We start from the raw sequence: 16391 nt of genomic DNA on the forward strand, positions 1-16391 counted from the left end.
CAGACTATTGAATTTGCTAATGATTTCCAGAATGGAATTTCTGATGTGTCTGGCTCCAACTGCCATTCCACTTTCAAAGTCTGATAATTACTGTCATATGGCCATAATCATGTCAGAAACCTTTTCACATGAACCACCTAGTACAAACGACAGTTTTGCCAATGCACTGCCCTTTTATACCCTTTTACTAGCATCTGTATATGTGCATATCGCTACCCCATGACTTTTGTCATCTCAGTGTATGAAACACAGTCTAATAAATATGTTAGTCTGTGACATGAAAAATGAAAATGAAACTTTGGGCACAGTACCGTAAACAAGTACCAATAAAGTCGAGAAAAAAACATTGGACAGGCATTCTTCAAACTTTGGGAACAGATGAAAAATACTATGCTTTTGAAGAAATCTTAGCACATTACTACAAAATAGCATTTCCAAAAACCAAGAGGAAAAGAAAAATCCTACAGAACAGGCAGCAGATCATGGAGGAAGAAATAGAACAGAAGAATGATGAAACAGACGGAAAGTGCTGAACTCTACAAACAGCATCAGAAGAGGTACAGACAGTTAATAAGCAGAAAAAAGCTGCCTCTTACATAAAAGCAATTCTATGATTGGCACATGTGCACAAGGACAAGTCAGTAATACTATTACCATTTAAATAGACAAGAGTGGGAGTTTATCAGTCAATCAGAATTATGATTCATTAAAACAACGTTGTGTAGCTGTCAAGTATAATGCAGAATTTATGGTATTCACATACATAACATGTCAAAAACAATTTTTTCACAGCAACAAATCTAAAATATGATGTCAAATTGTTATCATGTGTTAAATGTGAGATGCTCAAAGTGGTTTATAATGTTATTACATAGTTGCTTTATTCAGAAGAATTTCATTATCAGTTTCCTAAGTGCAAACAGTTAGACATAATGAGATGTCAGACTAGACAAACAACATAGTTCTGTTGAATTATTTTGATAGATTCATTCCAGATATTCATTTATCCACAAGGAATCACTCAGAGGTAAATCTAAAGAATTACATAAAGCATGAACAGTGTGAACATTACTTCTATTTAAGGGGAGACAAGCAGAAGCCATCTTCCCTATGCTCGCAATGCAAATTTCCGAGGTATTCAGGTACCGTTTCTGAACAAAGTATTAAACATTGAACCTTGAACTTTGGTATGCATATTTTCAGTAATAATTGGTTTAATCTAGTGCAAATTCAGGCACATTGAATTTGTAGAGACCATTTGACATTTTTTTCAAACATTTGTTTTAGTTTTTTTATAAAATTTATAATTGTTTTTGGCCTACCTCAAAAGAAATACACCCACAATACCAAACGTGCATGTGTTTGCTCATTTGTTGTCTTGGAACAACTTGCAGCTCGTGGTCTTGCAGTAGCGTTCTCGCTTCCCGCGCACGGGGTCCCATGTTCGATTACCGGCGGGGTCAGGGATTTTCTCTGACTCTTGATGACTGGGTGTTGTGTGTTCATCATCATTTCATCATCAATGACTCGCAAGTTGCCAAAGTGGCGTCAACTGAAAAGGACTTGCAATACGGTGGCCGAACCTCCCCGCATGGGGCCTCCCGGCCAACAATGCTATACAATCATTTCATTGGAACAACTGTATAAAATTTCAACATTCTGTGACAAACCATTCAGGAAATAATGGTACCTACAGGATAAAAAAATGTTGTTTTGAGAAAACTTGGTTTAAATTTTTATTTGTATATTATTTACAAGTTTTTGTTACAGTACGTACAATTAATATTTTTTCTGCACCATATTCAGCATCATCTCAATTGTAGACATCCTCCCTTCTTTTATTCTTGTCTTTTCTTCTTTTTCTCTCTTCTTTTGTGCAATTGAGAGCAGCTATGTCCACTTTACGAATTCTTTAAAAATCAATATTACGCAACGCCAGTCTAGTGTTTGCACCTGCATTTACTCCAAGCCTCACCAGTACCTCAATTTTTCTTGATGTTCCATCATTAAAACACAAAACAGCGTAAAATACCCCAAATTTTAAAGTTTCATAGTGTACAAATGCCGTTTTTGGTAGGCGATTCCGAATTACAGAGTTCAAACTTTCATTCAAATTTTGAGTTTTTCCATGTAAGCACTTCTTGAGTACATCAGTACTAGCCAAGTCCCGAAATATAGGTTTTATTGCACTCACGATTATATTTGAACCAAGTTTCAGGACTGTTTGGGCAAAGGCTGTGTTGTGGGTCTTCATCACTTGATACTTTATGGAAAAATATTGCCCATACAGCTCTTCTCATGTTTTCCATATCATTACAGTTCCTTCTTATGGCTAACCCATAGTAAACTTGCAGCTTGTCTATTTCACAGTTTGTAAGACATTCTTTTCCTCCAAGTTTTTTTCAATCTTCTAATTTATTTCCTGTCTTTTCCTTTAGAAGCTCTCTCAGCCTTGAGCCAAGTCCTTTATGAATATGCCCTATGCATTCTAGTTTTGTAATCTGAATGTCAGGGCCATATGGCTTCTCTTCACAGAATTTTGGGAAGGCTTCACTGTTGCCATCGCCGAGATCTTTCGTGTACATGACACCTCTTGCACTGACAGAGTGCTGAAGTATTTTTCGTACTCCAGCCACCTCCATACCCCCACTTCGTCCGCTATGATTTTTTTCACAGATGTGTTTTGCTCCTGGGTCATTTTGACAAACAAAGCAAAACTTACTCATCACTTAGACATCTAAAACTTTTCCAGTGTCAAAAGATGTGACAGAAACAATGCCATTGAGAGACGTGTGGCCTTGTTTCTGCCATGAACCATCATAACAAGCTGTTGTTGTTGTTGTTGTTGAAGTCTTCAGTCCTTAGACTGGTTTGATGCAGCTCTCCATGCTACTCTATCCTGTGCAAGCTTCTTCATCTCCCAGTACTTACTGCAACCTACATCCTTCTGAATCTGTTTAATGTATTCATCTCTTGGTCTCCCTTTACAATTTTTACCCTCCACACTGCCCTCCAATACTAAATTTGTTATCCCTTGATGCCTCAGAACATGTCCTACCAACCGGTCTCTTCTTCTTGTCAAGTTGTGACACAAACTCCTCTTCTCCCCAATTCTATTCAATACCTTCTCATTAGTTATGTGATCTACCTAACTAATCTTCAGCATTCTTCTGTAGCACCACATTTCGAAAGCTTCTATTCTCTTCTTGTCCAAACTATTTATCGTCCATGTCTCACTTCCATACATGGCTACACTCGATACAAAAACTTTCAGAAACGACTTCCTGACACTTAAACCTATACTCGATGTTAACAAATTTCTTTTCTTCAGAAACTCTTTCCTTGCCATTGCCAGTCTACATTTTATATCCTCTCTACTTCAACCATCATCAGTTACTTTGCTTCCCAAATAGTAAAACTCCTTTACTACTTTAAGTGTCTCATTACCTAATCTAATTCCCTCAGCATCAACTGACTTAATTTGACTACATTCCATTATCCTCATTTTGCTTTTGTTGATGTTCATCTTATACCCTCCTTTCAATACACTGTCCATTCTGTTCAACTGCTCTTCCAAGTCCTTTGCTGTCTCTGACAGAATTACAATGTCATCGTGAACCTCAAAGTTTTTATTTCTTCTCCATGGATTTTAATACCTACTCCGAATTTTTCTTTTGTTTCCTTTACTGCTTGCTCAGTATACAGATTGAATAACATCGGGGAGAGACTAAAACTCTGTCTCACTCCCTTCCCAACCGCTGCTTCCCTTTCATGCCCCTCAACTCTTATAACTGCCATTTGGTCTCTGTACAAATTGTAAATAGCCTTTAGCTCTCTGTATTTTACCCCTGCCAACTTTAGAATTTGAAAGAGAGTATTCCAGTCAACATTGTCATAAGCTTTTTCTAAGTCTACAAATGCTAGAAACGTATTTTACCTTTCCTTAATCTATTTTCTAAGATAAGTTGTAGGGTCAGTATTGCCTGACATCTTCCAATATTTCTACGGAATCCAAACTGATCTTCCCCGAGGTCAGCTTCTACCAGTTTTTCCATTCGTCTGTAAAGAATTCATGTTAGTATTTTGCAGCTGTGGCTTATTAAACTGATAGTTCGGTAATTTTCACATCTGTCCACACCTGCTTTCTTTGGGATTGGAATTATTATATTCTTCTTGAAGTCTGAGGGTATTTCACCTGTCTCATACATCTTGCTCACCAGATGGTAGAGTTTTGTCAGGACTGGCTCTCCCAAGGCCGTCAGTAGTTCCAATGGAATGTTGTCTACTCCCGGGGCCTTGTTTCGACTCAGGTCTTTCAGTGCTCTGTCAAACTCTTCACGCAGTATCATATCTCCCATTTCATCTTCATCTACATCCTCTTCCATTTCCATAATATTGTCCTCAAGTACATCGCCCTTGTATAGACCGTCTATATATTCCTTCCACCTTTCCGCTTTCCCTTCTTTGCTTAGAACTGTGTTTCCATCTGAGCTCTCGATATTCATACAAGTGGCCCTCTTTTCTCCAAAGGTCTCTTTAATTTTCCGGTAGGCAGTATCTATCTTACCCCTAGTGAGATAAGCCTCTACATCCTTACATTTGTCCTCTAGCCATGCCTGCTTAGCTATTTTGCACTTCCTGTCGATCTCATTTTTGAGACGTTTGTATTCCTTTTTGTCTGCTTCATTTACTACATTTTTATATTTTCTGCTTTCATCAAATAAATTCAATATTTCTTCTGTTACCCAAGGATTTCTACTAGCCCTTGTCTTTCTACCTACTTGTTCCTCTGCTGCCTTCACTACTTCATCCCTCAGAGCTACCCATTCTTCTTCTACTGTATTTCTTTCCCCCATTCCTGTCAGTTGTTCCCTTATGCTCTCCCTGAAACTCTGTACAACCTGTGGTTTACTCAGTTTATCCAGGTCCCATCTCCTTAAATTCCCACCTTTTTGCAGTTTCTTCAGTTTTAATCTACAGTTTATAACCAATAGATTGTGGTCAGAGTCAACATCTGCCCCTGGAAATGTCCTACAATTTAAAACCTGGTTCCTAAATCTCTATCTTACCATTATATAATATATCTGATACCTTTTAGTATCTCCAGGATTCTTCCATGTATACAACCTTCTTTTATGATTCTTGAACCAAGTGTTAGTTATGATTAAGTTATGTTCTGTGCAAAATTCTACCAGACGGCTTCCTCTTTCATTTCTCACTCCCAATCCATATTCATCCACTATGTTTCCTTCTCTCCCTTTTCCCACTCTCGAATTCCAGTCACCCATGACTATTATATTTTTGTCTCCCTTCACAACCTAAATAATTTCTTTTATTTCATCATACATTTGATCAATTTCATCATCATCTGCAGAGCTAGTTGGCATATAAACTTGTACTACTGTAGTAGGCATGGGCTTCGTGTCTATCTTGGCCACAATAATGCGTTCACTATGCTGTTTGTAGTAGCTTACTCGCACTCCTATTTTTTTATTCATTATTAAACCTACGCCTGCATTACCCCTATTTGATTTTGTATTTATAACTCTGTATTCACCTGACCAAAAGTCTTGTTCCTCCTGCCAACGAATTTCACTAATTCCCACTATATCTAACTTTAACCTATCAATTTCTCTTTTTAAATTTTCCAACCTACCTGCCCGATTAAGTGATCTGACATTCCACACTCTGATCTGTAGAATGCCAGTTTTCTTTCTCCTGATAACAACGTCCTCCTGAGTAGTCCCCACCCGGAGATCCGAATGGGGGACTATTTTACCTCCGGAATATTTTACCCAAGAGGACGCCATCATTAACCATACAGTAAAGCTGCATGCCCTCGGGAAAAATTACGGCTGTTGTTATGTGTGTGGAATTATCTTCGGTGTTTTCATTTATTGCTTGCTGAGCTGCTTCCTTCATTGACAAATTACACACCTTACTGACAGCTGAACCAATGATTTTATTATAAACTGAAAATCACACGGGAGGCTGAGGAACATCTTTCCTGCCTGCATACCTTTACCTATTGATCTGAGTCTACATACAAGGCGTATATTATTGTCATATAACCTCATCGGACCTAAGCTACACGTCATTGTTACCGCATTTTATTTGCACTTGGCATATTCGTAAACTAGCTGACTCACAATACCCTTGCGAATATTTCTGTTCTCACCCAAAGATACAATACCGCCACACTCCTTACATCATGTATGTGAACTGATAAATTCACCCAGTATCTTCAAGTCAGTTATAATATTTCCACAGTTTTCTCTGTTTTGAAGTTTTATGTGACAAACACAGAATCAAGTTTTACTTTCAACTTCATTCTTGATGCACTTACCGGTTGCTTGTTTGAAGTACGTGAAGACACACATTCGTCTTGTTTGCTGGTTTTACTACTTGCGTATTGATTTCCTCTGAATCTTGTCTTTGGTGAAAACTTCTTTATTCTCAGCATTTCCTTTGCAGAAATGAATCACAACAGCAATTCACGTGTGGAAACAAACAAAAAAAAGCAATCACCGTCTGTTGTTAAATGACGTTCAATTGTCACCCTGATTACAGTCTGGAAAACCATTGAAATGTAAATCAAAGGTACTAAAATCACAAGGACATACCACGAGGCATGGAGGTATACCTCCATGCCACGAGGTCATATGCACGAAATATTACAGTAACATGAAAATGAGTGTAGCACTTGACTGACAACGTATTGTAAAATTGAGGATACTTGGAAAATTATCGTCAGATTTACATGAAACAAAGCTCATTTTACAAAGAAAACTACGAAGCATTTGGAATGACCATAAAAGAAATTTCGATTTTTTGAGTCTATTTCGCACATGTCTCCCCTTAAGTAATATGTGTAACTGTTTTAAATGTTTTTGGTAGAATAAGGATTTGTAGTGGTGTTGCTTGAAATTGGCATGTACTTCACTTTACACTGTGTTAGCATCATGGTTTCTTAAACAGAAAAGTCAACAGGTAAAAATTAGAATCATATGTATGAGATTACTTGAGTACAGATATATTTGACTTGTTTTCGGCTGAACTGCATGAGGAAATAATAATTTTACAACTATTGATCTTTAAGCAAAGTTTTGGAACTCCTTCTACTGAGAACTTAGGAAAATATAATGAATTGTCATTCTTCAACTTCTCCCAGCATAATTCATGATGAAATTGTTGACTGGTGAATGGCAGGATGTCAGAATTTATTTATTTACTTCATTTGTGTTCTGTAGACCCATTAGCGATAAATCGCTTGGGTGTACAACGTGTCATTTACATAGATTTGAGAGATTTATTTATAATGATAGGCTGTACAATGAATAATATATTAGATAGAAAAAATGTTTACAAGAATTGTTTTTTGTAAAAAGTTATGAATTACATTGAACAGACTTACAATAGATCAAAATTAATTCACATATTCTCATACATAAATTCGGCCAGTGAGTAAATGGTTTTACTTAGAAGTTTTTTTTTTTTAAGTTGATCTTTAAAAGTAGGCAGATCAGTAACTGACATTTTTATTGCCTGAGGGAGAGCATTAAATATTTTTATGCAAGAGTAGTGTACTCCTTTTTGTACCATACTTAGATTCTTTTGTTCAAGATGTAGATCATTTTTTACCCTAGTGTCATAGTTATGATACATGCTGTTCATTTCAAAAAGGGAATGGTTTTTACACTAGAAACACATTAGAGAGAAAATGTACTGATATACTGTTGTGAGTATTCTCAGCTCTTGGAAGAGTTTCCTGCAGGAATGTCTGTAATTGATACCACACAGAATCCTAATGGGCTATGAGGATTTTGTTTGCCTTTTGCTGGTTTCCCCAGAATATAATTCCATAGGCCATCAGGGCATGAAAATAACCAAAATAGGCAGCCTTAAAAGTATTTAAGTCACTGAAGGAAGCAATCACATGAATAGTGTAAATTACTGAGCTTAGTTTTTTTATATAGGTAAGGAATGTGTAAGGACCAGTTTAGATTGCTATTAAAAAGTAGACCCAGGAACTTTGTTGTCTCCAGTTTTGCTAAATTCCCATCATTGTATTTAACATTAATCTCACCTTCGATATTTTGGCTTGTATGGAATTGAATCAGTTGCGTTTTTTCAAAATTTAGTGATAGTCCATTAGAGGTAAACCAGTTAAAGGTCTCCTGAAAAATTGCTTTAACAGTGACCTCAAGTTTAGTATTTGTTGAATTGTCTACCAGAATTGTAGTGTCATCGGCAAACAAAGTAAATTTTACCTTAGCCCTTGTACACATTGGAAGGTCACTTATGAAAATAATGAAAAGTAGAGGACCCAGAATAGAGCCCTGTGGAACTCCACAGTTTATTGTGTCCAACGGGCACAATATTTCTGAAAATGACCATCTTGCCATAATCAGGTGCACTGACAAACTGCACACCTAGCATTTCTGATTTCTGATTAAAAGAAAAAAGACAGAGAAGATGACAGATTATTTGAAGGTGTGCAGCCATAGGGAATACATATAACTTTATTTACTGGGTTTTATATTTCCATTACTACTTGTGTTTGACAATGAAGTTTTTATTTTAGACGTTTTTGGGTCTTGGGGTGTGGAGGGATTTGGGGGCAGCTCTAGGGAAAACGTTGAAAACCCTGGCTGAAACTCTGTTGGTGTTGTCACCTATTTTGCTGCACCTAATGTGAACATCACCTTTCAAGGAGTCTGGCTTCCAGCTGTTGGTTGAGGTTGAGGTTCTCCACAGCAACGTTGATGAGTACTCCTGCTTTGTTGTTCAGCATTATTCTTCTCATCTTCTTGTCAATGTTAGATACACCTTCTTCTGTCACATCTGTGACAGTCTTTCTGTGGTGCAGCAGTGACTGCAACCTCCTCACTGTCCTAGACAAGCTCCGGTTGCACTGCCTCCTGTTAATATGACAGCTTGTAATGCTCTAAGTTCCGGCACTGACATATTTTGTCGCACTTGGTGTAGGTATCATCTTATTGAGGAATCTGGTTTGCAGCTGTTGGTAGACCGTTTCCTCAGCTGCTCCAACAAGTGCTTCAACTTTGTCTTTCTGCATTATTCTTCTCACTTTGTAGTCAAGGATCAATATGCCTTCTTCTGGCAATGATGTGACACAGTCATTCTGCAGCCCAACTCTGACTGCGACCTCCCTGAGGAGCTCATCCGATTCCCCCCCATGATGTCTCACTAAGTCAGAATGTCCTGGATGAGCTCTGGATGTGTTGCCTCCTGTAATACTCTGCATTCTGGAATTGACTGGTGCCTCTACTTTGATCAGAGCCAGTTTCCCCAACCACTGTCACTGGTGGTGTCTTCTGGTCACACTATGGGAGGGGTGGCCTCTGCCGGTGCACCCAGTTTCTTTTCCGGAGGTAAGGGTTGTTTTTTTTTTTTTTTTTTTTTTTTTTTTTTTTTTTTTTTTTTTTTTTTTTGCAGTGCAGCTCCTCTTCATCTTTCTAGTGTCCACAGCACCTGCTGAGTGCCTCTGCCGGTGCACCCAGTTTCTTTTCCGGAGGTAAGGTTTTTTTTTTTTTTTTTTTTTTTTTTTTTTTTTTTTTTTTTTTTTTTTTTTTTTTGCAGTGCAGCTCCTCTTCATCTTTCTAGTGTCCACAGCACCTGCTGAGTTTGCTGTCCTCTATGGAATCTTCTCACTGGGAGTGCCATCTGAGAAAGCCCTGCATCCTCATTAGCTTGCAACATGTTGTGTGCTGCATCAAGTGCAAGCTGGTTGATCTTCTTGTTTCATGTGGAGTAACAACTGTCATGTTTGCTGATGCACTTGATGCAAGTCATAGGGATGTGTCAATACTTTGCCAAATGTCCTTCTTGTTGGTATTTGAAGCACATCGGCTTGGTGTTCAACCCAGCAGGGAGAGGTTCTATCTGGACAGCGAAGCCTACATGGCTGGTCAGCTTGAAGATGTCTATGAAAATACCTACATTGTATGGTAGTAATTTGGAAAATAAAGAACGTTTCGTGGTGACTTGTGACTACAGCCCCCACCACCACCGCCAACCAACCAATGATCTTGGTACTCATCTGCTTCAGTTTGGCAACAGCTACAATCCAATGCAATCGTTTATTGCTTATCTGTGCAACTTTAAAATGTGTGACAAAATTGATGATCCTGTCAGGTTGAGGTGCACAGTATGTTTTGCTTTTTAAAACCAAAGAGGCTAACCCATCAAAATTTATAAACAGATAAGTGACATTTACAATAATGTTATGAATGAAGCATCAGTTCAGAAGTGGTGTATCCTAGTTAATGGTGCATGGAAGAATGTTCATGATGGAGATCACTCAGGTCAGCCCTCAGTGGTGACTGATGGACCTAAAGGATGGACTGAAACACATGTCCAAGAAGATAGGTGTTTCACAATTAGTGGACTGCACTCATTCTTCTTAGACATCTCAAGAACTGTGTTGTATGAGACTGTAAGTGCAGATTTGGGCTATAAAAAAGTGTGTGCCATGTGGGTTCCTCAAATTTTGTCATACAAACACAAAACCAAATGAATGTCAGCGGAGTTGACATTTCTCAGTAACTGTGAAAAGTTTAGTGATGAATTTTTGGCTCACATTGTCACTAGTGATGAGACCTGGATATCACATTTCACATCAGAAACAAAATACCAATCAAGGAATGGGATCATTTCCAACCCCCCCCCCCCCCAAAAAAAAAGCAGTACACATCTTGAACACCAGAAAGGTTATGACTACAGTGTTTTGGAACCACAAAGGATGTCTTGCTCATTGACTACATGCCTAGAGGTGAGACTATAAATGCAGCAGCCTACTGTCAGATGCTTCAGCGATTTTGTCATACCCTTAAAAACAAGTGGTGCACAATATTAACCAGTGCAGTCATCCTCCTTCACAATAATGAACATCTACATGCAGTGGGAACCACACATGACTTGCTTCAGCAGTTTCAGTGGGAAATGTTTCAACATACGCCAAACAGTCTGGACTTACCCCAAGGTGTTATCACTTATCCCTCAAATTGAAATATTTTTGAGTGGACAATGCCACAGAAGTGATGATGAACTTAAAGAAGTTGTTAATTATTAGTTCAACAACTTGACAGCAACTGAGTATGTAGGAAGCATAGAAAAAAAGCTGGTAAACTGTGTGACAAGTGCCTAAAGTTGAATGGTGACTGTGTAGAAAAGTGGCTTGGGTATCAAATTGTTTCTAAAATACAGTTTAGTTTAATTATATCAAACAAAAATTTCTGTGGAAAAAACATTCTTTACTTTCTGAATGACAATCATACTTGAAGCTCACACTGTCGTCTAAAATATTGGTCACCGGAGTGAACAATGGAGATCACTCCATGATAGCACAGTTGTGAAGCTTCACTACTGCATCAAATTCATGATTCAGCAGTGCTTGGTGCACTGTTTGTACACCTAGCATTTGTGGCAGCTCTCATAGGAGAACCTTCATTTGTGGTCTCTTCTTCTGCTGTACTGTCTTTACTGGATCTTTGATTAGGTAGTCCTTCATCTGCTCTCCTCAGAACCTTGCAGTCATTCTCAGTTAATAACCATAGTTCTGGAGTGGTGTGGTTATTGGCCAAGCTGACAATGGGAGTGTATTGAAGTTCAGCTGCTGCTGTTTCATAGGTGCTATCCAGTCATGGAGCAAATGAACATGTGGATGAGACCACTGTTGAACCTATGGATGAATAGAACTTCTTCTAGTCTTCTCTGTGACCTTATACCTGTCAAGTTTCCTAACTCAAAGGGTGTTTCAGCAGGACTATCCACATTGTCCTCTGAGATGTGCTGTTTGCAAGTCAGTCATTTGTCATTCGTAGCAATGGTTGGTTGCTCAGATGAATTGGTGAGCAGATCTGCTGTGGCATCTTGTGTCTTCTTGGACGGCTTGCAGACAAGCTTTTGCCAGACTTATATCTCCTTCTCCTCCCCCCCACCCCCCACCCCACCCTCCCTCCTACCTAGCACTTTACATGAGGTCCATGGAAAGGTGTGGGTGTGTGTCCAATATCTCAGTCCTCTCTGCTTCTGCCATTAACTTGTTTCATCCAAGCATTGTGCACAGGAATGCTTTTTGTCTGTGTCTCTGCTGTTGCTCTGCTTGCTCCTGAAGTCAGTTCATCACAGATTATCTTCTTCCTCTCTTTAATCGGACTCAGCAGTGGTTACCAATCCTTACTAAGGATGTAGCCACTATCACAATTGATCAGTGGCTCCCTTACATGAACCTTGATTTATTCTCTAATTACACAGTCCCAGAAGTTAGACATATGTGTCAGAACCTTAATATGGTCATAATCCATTCCACGTAATTGTGATAGACAGTGTGCCATAACTGCTGCCTTTTTGGGCTGAAGCAGTGTGCATAGTGTAACATCTGTGTTCTCGGCAATAGTCTTCAGTAGTGCACACTGTTTGGCCTATTTAAATCATGGCATGCTGGCAAGGAGTCTGGTAGATCATGGATTTCTGTAGTCCGAGTTCATTCTTTACATTTGTAAGCAGTGCCTGTTTTTAGCTGCTGGGTGGAAGACAGTTTTCTATTGATGTTTACAAAGAATTAGTCACATTTCCCTGTATAATGCACCAGGAAACGGAGTAAATGCAATGGCCACATCATCTTGAGGTTCCTCTTCTGTTTCACCAGTTGTGCAGTCATTGTAGGACATAGAGCTCTCTAAATTTTCCAGTCTGTGTAGCCATTTTTCCAGAAAACCCTTTTCAGTTGATCAAGTTCTCAGTTGAGTCTCCCATTATTAGATAAAGTGTGAGCCCTGTGTACCAATATTTTGAGCATGTTGCTCCTCTGCGATGGATGGTAGCAGTTGTCTGTATGTATGTGTAGGTTGGTTTCTGTCTTCTTATGGTACATGCTGTGGCCCAGTGTAGCATCATCTCTTCCTTTTACCAGCATGTCTAGAAAGTGGAGTGCTCCATCCACTTCTTCTTCCATGGTAAACTCAATGTCCAGTTGAGATGTCTGAGGAAATCATTCAGCTTGTCTATTCCATATGGTCATATGAGAAAGATGTCATTGACATGGATATCTACATCTACATCTACATCTATATTCTGCAAACCATTGTTAGGTGCATGGCAGAGGGCACATCCCATTGAACCAGTCATTAGGGTTTCTTTCCTATCCATTCACATGTGGAGTGTGTGAAAAATGATTGTTTGAATATCTCTGTGTGTGCAGTAATTATTCTAATCTTATACCCACACTCTCTATGTAAGTGATATGTAGTATAATGTAGAGTCAACACTTAAAGCTGGTTCATGAAGCTTTGTCAGTAGGCTTTCATGGGATAGTTTATGTCTACCTTCAAGAGTCTTCCATTTCAGTTTCTTCAGTATCTTTTTGACACTGTCCCATGGTTCTAACAAACCTATGACCATTCGTGCTGCCCTTCTCTGTATATGTTCAGTATCCTCTGCTAGTCCTATTTGGTATGGGTACCACACAGTTGAGCAAAATTCTAGAACCAGTCGCATGACTGATTTGTAAGCATCTCCTTTGTACACTGATTGCACTTCCCCAGTATTCTACCAATAAACTGAAGTCTACCACAAGTCTTTACCCATGACTGAGCCTATGTGATCATTCCATTTCATATCCCTACAAAATGTTAACCCCAGTATTTGTATGAGTTCAAAAGTGACTCAGTGGTATTATATTCGTAGGATACTACGTTTTTTCATTTTGTGATGTGCATAATTTTTCATTTATGAACTTTTAAGAATAGTTGCCAGTCTTTGAACCACTTTGAAATCTTATTAAGATCTGACTGAATATTTACACAGTTTCTTTCCAGTTAGTATAGCATTATAGTTAACTGCATCATCTGCAAAAAGTCGGAGGTTACTATTAATATTGCGTGCATGGTCATTAATATACAATATCAACAGCAAGGGTACCAACACACTGCCACACCTGAAGTTAATTCTACATCTGATGATGGATCTCCATGTGAGATAACATACTGCATCCTCCCTACCAAAAAGTCAACCAGTCACAAATTTCACTTGATATCCCATATGATCATACTTTTGACAATAAAGATAGTGTGGCATTGAGTTAAATGCTTTTTGGAAATCAAGAAATACTGGAATACTGGAAGAAACAGGTAGGTTTCCATTGAGCTGATTCTAGGACTTCCCCCTGGAAGTGTTTCATGTATGTGTAGATGACTACTGGTGAAAGTGGACTTCTCATGGCTACACCTTCCATCTGCCATAGTGACCATCATTGAAAAGAAAGTATGTCAACACCAAGACATGACTATAAAGATTGGTCATCTCTACTTAAAATTTCTGGGCAATAAGTTCCAAAGATTTTTGCAAAGAATCACCAACCGTAGAGACGACAGCACTCACCTCAATCCCAATAATAACATAGTTACAGTGTCAAAGCTGACAAGGATGTCAGAATCACTGTGCCCAAAATTGTTAAGACACCCAACAAAATCTGCAGATTGCATGACACGTATTTGCAGTTGTGAATATGAACAGCCATCAGCTGTATAAATGGATGATGTCAGTAAAAATTTGAGCCAGACTGGGTCTTGAAACCAGGTTTCCCACTTTACATGAATGGTCACCTTAACTGCTTTGGCTATCCATGCAAGACTCACACCCCGACTCAACCCTCCATATGTCATTGCTTTTGCTTCACAAGCCCTTACTTGTACATACATTGCGTAATTGAGGCACTGAGAGCACAAGCGGACTAACCCCGGAGAAGTCAATATGGAGGAAACAGGTCTCATAATACGGGCCCACAAAATAATGTATGTTTGTGATACATTGCAGCCTTGTAACATGCATATGATGTAACTGTGGTTTTATTGAACAATATTTTGACATAGATAAATTACAAAAGTACTATATAGTAGAATATTAGCAGTTTTGTTGTGGCTTAGTCCATTTTCGCTCCAAGTAGTTGAACATTCTCAATGACAGGTCCGTTAGTACGCTGATGCATGTGACAATAGTATTCATTACTAGTATACATTGTACACATTACATGTAACATTTTACATTGGTTTCTGTAATGTTACGCATTGTGTTACATTTCAAAATCATCCACAGGCAATGTTTCTACAGCATTTGATGACGTTTGTAAAGTTTTGTAGAAATCATGATGAAGTGGAGGTACATACGGAAGCAAACTTAGCAGATCCTTCTTTTTTGCCTCTGTAATTACATTTCCATTAGGATAAAGCAGTTCGAGATTGCTGATGCATGTGGATGTTCGTTTGGCCACATCAATTTCCTGAAATGGCTCTTGGTTTTGGTTCGAGTATTTATACAATATTTTGAATCTGTTGGTTGCTTCATACCGCAGCAACTGTATGTTCAACCATTGTACTTTACAATTGCCAGAAGACATTTTTCGATTCGTGATGTTTCTTTCGAGTTGTTTTGTTGAAAAGAAACATTCCGCATTCATATTAATTACCTTGAATGGATTCCTTTTTCTGGCACTCACTACCACATCATTCCAGTGTTTAGGACGGTAAATATTAGGAAAATACTTTTTTCGTTTCTGAACTAAGCCAAAATCCTGATCACAGGGCAGGTACGAGTGTCCGCTAACTAAAAATTTATGGTCTATTTCCTTCACAGAGAACTCTGAGCTGTTGACAATGTATTGGCACAGTACAGCAACCTTTATGTTTCTATTCTGGCCTCCGCACTGATCAGAGTACATAATTAGTTTTTCAGTCCTGACAAAATTGCGTATGAAGTACAGCAAACAAGAACCAATTTCTTGTGGCCCTCTCGACGCAATGGATTCATGCCACAGAAACATGTATACATCATCATTGTGCATATTGTGGATGCCAAAGCAATATGTCCACAACTGACGTTTGTAATAGCAAACTCCAGTTGAGATGATCGGTGTAGGCAAAGTTTTCATCAAATCAAATGTTATCACTGTAACGTTACCATCTGATTTGCTAAGCAATGTATCACTATGTAAACCTGCCCGTGCATACGCAGCTTTTTGCTGATGGAATTCACGTTCTGCAATTAACTCCGTCCTCTCCTTATCATTATCGGCAGCTGTTATTTTTACCTGCAAAGCATCACATGTTCGACAAGAGTCGGACACTGGTGGATGAAATGACAAATTGAAGTTTTCGTAAAAAATTTTGCGGAAAATAAAATGAGAAACGGGCATTTGCTCCTCTGCACAGTACAGTGAATACATGACTGATAAATTTAAATCTGGTCCTAAATACTTTCTACCGTTATTTTTATGATACGCATAATGGCTTTCATACGCCGGGAATTTTTCTATGAAACGTTTTACTACATCAACTTTGTGGCGAGGTGTTTTATTACCAGGTTCACCTTTA

This window comes from Schistocerca nitens, chromosome 7 (assembly GCF_023898315.1).
Source record: "Schistocerca nitens isolate TAMUIC-IGC-003100 chromosome 7, iqSchNite1.1, whole genome shotgun sequence".
NCBI classification, from domain to species: Eukaryota; Metazoa; Arthropoda; class Insecta; order Orthoptera; family Acrididae; genus Schistocerca; species Schistocerca nitens.